Source organism: Pelodiscus sinensis, unplaced genomic scaffold, assembly GCF_049634645.1.
Source record: "Pelodiscus sinensis isolate JC-2024 unplaced genomic scaffold, ASM4963464v1 ctg40, whole genome shotgun sequence".
Lineage (NCBI taxonomy): Eukaryota > Metazoa > Chordata > Testudines > Trionychidae > Pelodiscus > Pelodiscus sinensis.
Window position 1 is genome coordinate 1588984 of NW_027465932.1, and position 7325 is coordinate 1596308.

Below are 7325 nucleotides of genomic sequence, written 5' to 3' on the forward strand. Positions count from 1 at the left end.
TTTGTGGAATCAAAACCTCAGGGGTTCTCCCAGATGCCTCCTCCCTTCCCCCTTCCTGCGGCTGTAAGCAGAGATAAGGGAGAGAAGATAAGCATCTGTCAGGAGTCCTGTGGTTGACTCTTGGTTTAAAATAGCATCCCTGCCGACCATACATCCTGCATTCCACCTCCAAACCATGTGTATATGCATCCATACACACATGCGTGCCATTTTTTAAAGCACAAGTTATTTCCCTGATTATGTAAGTCGATTAAATGCTCTTTTTTTTCTATGATTTTACTGTACGTGATAGTCTTTAAGGCCCTCGCAGCCCCTCCACCCGCCCTGTTTCTGATAATCGTGACAGCCAGTCTCAGGGTATGTCTACACTACCCTCCTAGTTCGAACTAGCGGGGTAATGTAGGCATACCGCACTTGCAAATGAAGCCCGGGATTTGAATTTCCCGGGCTTCATTTGCATAAGCGGGGAGCTGCCATTTTTAAAACCCCGCTGGTTCGAACCCCGTGCAGCGCGGCTACACGGGGCTCGAACTAGGTAGTTCGGACTAGGGTGCCTATTCCGAACTACCGGTACACCTCGTTTCACGAGGAGTAACGGTAGTTCGGAATAGGAACCTAGTCCGAACGACCTAGTTCGTGCCCCGTGTAGCCGCGCTGCACGGGGTTCGAAGCAGCGGGGATTTAAAAATGGCGGCTCCCCGCTTATGCAAATGAAGCCCGGGAAATTCAAATCCCGGACTTCATTTGCAAGTGCGGTATGCCTACATTACCCCGCTAGTTCGAACTAGGAGGGTAGTGTAGACATACCCTTAGAGTCCCAGTCCCCACGAGCTCCGTCTTACTCTGCAACACCAAAACAATTAAAAAAATCTGCAATGTTTAAATCTTCCCAAGGCCTCCACAGAGTAAAGAGGCTGATTGAGACCTAAGCACAGCTGCACGAAATCCTCGGGTGCCGGTGTGGGGGCAGGGCCGTGCATGCGCCCTCCCCCAACCCGGGGCACAATTAAACTGTCTGCCAGAATGGCTCGGTCCAGCCCTGCCCCCAACCCCTCTGCATATTTTTAGCTTTCATGCTTAGTCACTGATGCCCTCTACCTTTTAACCAGATTTCCAAATATTCAAACTCATTTTAGTTTCTAACAGCTTTTGAGCTAAATCCCTGCTTTCTCCTGGAAAGTACTGCTCTTGCATCTCTTCAAATGCCAGCATGGGAAACTTTGTCTCTACCAGCTGCCTCATACCCGCATAAATGCTTCTTAGTCTCCCACTAAGATCGCATAATTCTAGGATGCATTGTGAAATGTCCTTTAGGTCCCTGTCTCTGGGCTTCTTGTTATTGGCCCCTTTTACAGAGCCCTTCTTTTGGGTGTTGACGGAATTGCCTGCCACCGGCTCGTTCGGGCTACCCCTCTACGATGCTTACCCCACTTCCTGGCACGGTGTCGTTTGCCCTTTTGAATCCCTGCTCGTTTTGTCCGAGACAGGCTTTGGACGTGCTGGGTTGCTTGAGATCAGAGGCATCAGGCTTTTTATTGGTGCTCTTGAAAGCGGCTTTCTTGGTCTTTTTCATAGGTTTCTACGTCCTTTCTTCTTCTAAAAGACCGGATGGTATATCTGTCAACACACAAACAGCCTGTTTCAACACAGGCCCTTTAGTAAAGTCTTTTTTTTTTTGGAGGGGGGAAGTAACAGCAATAAATACAGCACCCCACACACCCACCTTGCTCGTCCTCTGGTAACAGTTCAGGAATAGCTGGTAAAGCACCAATTTGTCCTACCTCTGGTCCTAGATAAAACAGAACAATGCCTTTTTGGATCTTTTGTTTCAAAAACCGCCACTGTAACTTTGTAAAACAAACCCCAGCTTACCGAGATTTAACTCTGCCAAGGTGGCCTCTGACAGTTCCAGTAAAAAGGCATCATCCTGTTAAAAAGCAGCTATTCACTTTTAAGTCATGACAACGCTGAGCATGAAAAATAGCCATACACACGGATTAAAAGGCTCTTACCATCATGTTGCTCTCCATAGCTAAATTTTGGACAGCCATAAAGCAGGCCAAAATTTCTCTCTTTTTATCGCCCTAAATTTTAAAACAAATTGGGGTGCATGTATGTATGGATGCACCTGTGTATGGTTTGGGGTGATAAGGGCATTGGGCTGGAATGGAGAATGCTTGTTAAAATGGGATGTTCAGCCAGCGGACATGCTCATGTTTTAAACCAAGAGTCCTTCAGTGACACAACTCCCATACGTTCACAATGGCTGGATAGATGTTTATCTTCTCTCCCTTATCTCTGCTTACAGCCGCAGGAAAGCTATCAGGGTGTCAGTTACCTTCTCCCTTACCGCTTCTACAGTAAAAGTTCTGTGTTTTAATTGCAGATGTGTGATAGTATTGGCAAGGGGACTAGGTTTAATGAAAAGCCCCCCCTAAAACCACACGATCCATCATCTATAGCCAAGCCCTTCGATACAACCGCATCTGCTCTAATCCCACTGACAGAGACCAGAAGCTTCAGGATCTCTACCAAGCATTTATAAATCTCAACTACCCACCCAGAGAAATAAAAAAGCAAATTGAAAGAGCCAGACGAATACCTAGAAACCATCTACTTCAAGACAGACCCAAGAAAACCAACAATAGAACACCACTTGTCATCACCTACAACCCCCAACTTAAACCTGTCCAACACATTATCAATAAACTACAGCCTATATTGGAACAGGATACCATACTCAAAGAGGCTCTGGGAGACAGACCCATAGTCTCCTATAGACAACCACCTAACCTCAAGATGATTCTTACCAACCACCACAGGACATACCACACTAATACCAACCCTGGTACCTTCCCTTGCAACAAACCCCGTTGCCAGCTTTGTCCACATATTCATTCTGCTGATACCATTATTGGACCTAACCAAGTGAGTTATAAGATCAAGAACACATATTCCTGCGCATCCAGAAATATAATCTATGCTAGCATGTGCCGAAAGTGTCCATCTGCTATGTACATTGGACAAACATCTCAGACACTTCGCCAAAGGATTAATGCCCACAAAACAGATATCAGACAAGATCACAAAGAGAAAACAGTTTCTTGCCACTTTAACCAGAAAGGACACTCTCTAAATGACTTAGCCACCTGCATTCTGCTACAAAGACCTTTTACATCTGCACTTGAAAGGGAATCCTCTGAACTGTCATTCATGTTAAAATTCGACACTTGCCAACAAAGACTTAACAAGAATTTGAACTATCTCACCCATTACCAAGACAGTTTCCCCAATTATCACCTGTAATACCATTAACTCACAAACATCCCACTCTCCCTACCTTTAATATCATCAATTCACAGACACTTACCTTCCTTCCTCCCCCTTCCCACCCCCCCGCATCCCCCTTCTGTTCTGCAATGTGATTTGTCCTTTTCATATTTGTTCATTTTTTTAAATTGTATCCTTTGGTATATATGGTTGTGACTACTTTCTTCCACTATTTGATCTGAGGAAGTGGGTCTGGCCCACGAAAGCTCATCATCTAATAAACCATCTTGTTAGTCTTTAAAGTGCTACATTGTCCTGCATTTTGCTTCAACTACCCCAGACTAACACGGCTACATTTCTATCACTCCCCTAAAATCAGACTGGGCCTGGGGTCTGATTCTGCGGATCCCCATAACTAGTCAATTTCTATAAGAAAACATGTTTATTACCCAGGGTGGAAAATAAAAGGGGTTATTGCTGGGGGAAAAATGTCACTTTGTGTTTTATGCCGGGGAGAGGCAACTGCTGGAGACTGCCTCTGTGCGGCCAAGGTGAAGGGGAGATGTCCCCTGCCTCTGTGCAGAGGGGCTTGTGGGCTCAGGAGCATGTCATGTTTCTTCACACACGCGTGTGGCTATTAGGCCACGGCCCCTGTGAGGCATGCAGCTGGAGCTGCACATGCACAAGTTACTGAATGATCTGTGGTCAGCAAGGCCCATGCATGTGGTCCCTGGTCTCCCTCCCCACCCCCACCCCATCCCCCAGGAAAGGGACAGAGATGGCACTCACATGTTGTGGCCTCCCCGGATGACCCTGACAAGTCAGCTGCTGGAACGGCTCGGGGGTCCTGGCATTGTGGCATGCTCTGTCTTGGCTCTTTCTCCTCCATGTCCTGGTCAGGGTTCCCTGCTCCTGGCTGTCTGCCCCCTGGGCTGGCACAGACCGTCCCACCCCCCAGGATGCGATCCAGGGCACCAAAATAGGGGCAGGTGTCGTGTGGCCCTGGCGTACCCCTGCCGTAATTCTTTACTTTGCATGTGCACCTGTTCTTGGGGGCACATGTGGCCTTTTGTGGCCATGGTGACAGCTATGCGGCTGTAGACGGCTGAGTTCCTCCATCTAGTGCAGAGATCATGGACGTTGGAGGCCTCCCCCCAAACCTCAATGAGGGCCATGATCTCCGCACTAGTCCAGGAAGGTGCCTGCCTTCTCTGGCCCCTGGCTGGGTCCTGGGTGCTGGGGGACTGGGCAGGGGATGGCTGGCTGGCACTGGCTTCCCTGCTCATACTGGGGCCACTGGGTCAGGGGCAGTGACTGCTGGCTTTCTGCTGGCAGGCCTGTAGCTGGCACAGGCACTGTGGCCAGACTCTACCCCTTTAAAGGCTCCGGGGCTGGGGGAGAGGAGGAGTTTTCCTGATTGTGCCCAGAGTGGCCCCCAGGACTCCTTAGGAAGGGCTGGAGGCCCCCGAATTCGAAATAAGTGTCTAGATAGTGCTTATTTCGCATTAGCTATTTCGAATTTGGCGTTATTCCTCGTACAATGAGGTTTACCAAATTCAAAATAAGCACTCCTCTATTTCGAATTTATTTTGAAAAAGCAGTTTGGCTGTGTAGATGTTAGGGAAGTTAAATCGAAATAATGGCTGTTATTTCGAATTAACTTTGATGTGTAGACATACCCTCTGTGGTGCTGCTCCATAGGGTGGTCCGCCTCGCTGACCCAGACGCCATCATCTGGGGGTTTGGTTCCCTCGGCTTCCCCAACTGCGGGGGGGCCATCGACGGGACGCACATCCCCATCCGTACCCCGGAACACCAGGCCTCACAGTACATTAACCGCTAGGGGTACTTCTCTGTCCTCCTGCAGGCTGTGTCTGACCATGGGGGCCAGTTCACAGACATTAATGTGGGCTGGGCCGGCAAGGTACACAACGCACGGGTGTTCCGCAACTCCTCCGTGTGCCAGAGGCTAACATTTTGTCTGTCTGTGTCTGTCTTTGTCTATTAGGCCTGTCTTATGTGTCACAGTTCCAAAAGGGCACACCGGTGTCTCTAGTGAGGCAGCCATGCGCTGGACCCTCTGTGTTCGGACACTGAAAGCTGGTGTGGTGCCATTACATTCTCTCGGCACACGGAATTGTGGGAAAGCTTTGTCGTCTCTTTCTGTTACTTGTGGACGTAGTACTGACCTCTGAGGTTAACCCCAGGCCATAGGATTTCCCCATTCCGTCACGCTGTCTCCAGGCGCCAGGATGTGGTGTTCTGTCGGGCTGGGATGGGTGCCGGAAATCCCTGTGAGTGGGTGGATTTTGGTCCAGCGTCTCACAACAAAAAAAGGGGGGTATCAGTGCAAGCAGGCGGATTCTGATTCGGTGACTCGCAGAAGAGAATACAGGCAGTCCCCGACTTATGTGGATCCGACTTACATCGGATCCCTAGATACGAACGGGGTGAGGCAACTCCCGCACATGCGCAGCAGCATTCCCGGGGCTCGCTCACCTGGGTCCTAGGATCCTCCTCCTCCTCGGGCCGGCTCCCACTGGGGTCCCGCAGAGCTGCCGGGCAGAGGAAAAGTGCCTCCCCACGCCCGCTGCCCCCCCCCCCCCTGCCAGCAACAGGCTGCCCCCTCCCCTGAGCAACAGGCTGCCGAACAGCAGACAAAAGCAGCCTCTCCGCCCCTCCTCCCCCTATACATGCTGGGCTCCCTGGGCAAACAAAGACTCCACCAAAACAAACAAAGTGCTGGCCTCATTGTGTTAGCAAAAAAAGGACCCTCCTCCTAGAACCCTGGGTGGTGTGTGGAAATAAAGCTATTAGCTCAAAGCATGGTGCAGAGCTGTTTGGTATTTGATGAGTTACTCCTTTAGTCCTGAGTTTGTCACAGGGACAGAAATAGATGTGAAATCTTCTGAACAGGGGAACAGACAGCAAAACAAACATTAGAGGGGAGTTAACCTTTCCCTATGCTATCCAAAACTAAAACAAATGTTTGGCTAGAGTTTCCCCTACAATATGTACCAGTTCCGACTTACATACAAATTCAACTTAAGAACAAACCTACAGTCCCTATCTTGTACGTAACCCGGGGACTGCCTGTAGTGTAAGCAGGCAGACTTTTGGTTTGGTGCCTTACAGGATCTTTTAAAGCGCGCGCAGAATATGGAGTAGGTCAGTCTACAGGAATTCCAGTGCCCTGGTTTTCCCTGGTATAGGATCCTAATGAAGTCAGATATTAAGTGCCGGGTGTCTTAGGGCAGCGCCACTTAATAGAAACACATCGGAACTGGACAATAAAGAAAGATGCATCTAAATGTGGAAACTGTAGAGAAAAAAATGTGTGTGGAAAATGAGTATGAATGTAATGAGTGAAGAATGAATGCCGCTGCATATGTCTGAGACTTGAGCTGATCCCAGCTGCACCAGGGCTCTCCCACGAGGGAGCTCTGAATGCAAAGGGGGGGGGGGGGCCAGCTGAACCTCGAGACTCAGCGGATATGTGAGGGAGTGACGACTCCCCTTATTTCATGAGCTGCTAAGGTCTGACACTCTAGACCCGGCAGACTCTTTCTTTGGAGTGTGTAGAGTTAGTTTAGGTGGGGGTTAGTCTAAACATCCCCCCAACTCTACTGAAAGGCTCCCCTGTATAATACATGTACCTGCATAATGGTCCAAGGCCTGTAAGCATTTAACAGATTGGAAAAGAGGAAAAATTAAAGCCCTGAGGGTTGAAAGCGAAGCTCTTAAAATAAGGGATAAGGGATCTTTTGGAAAAGGCTTTATTTTCCGAAAGATCCGCGTTTAGACTGGCGCTTTTTTCCGGCAAAGCTCTTAGCCAGAAAAAAGCAGCAGCCATTTTTATGCTAATTAAGCAGCGGGATTTAAATCCCCACTTCATTTGCAATTGTGATATGTCTAATTTGCATCCCTTTTATGAAAAATGGATGCAGTCTAGACACAGCCCTTCATTGCAAAGGCAAAATTCAAAATGGTGACCTGTGCTCATTGGCCCTCTGCTTACGAGGAGACCCAGCTGTGGCTCTGCATGCAACCAGACC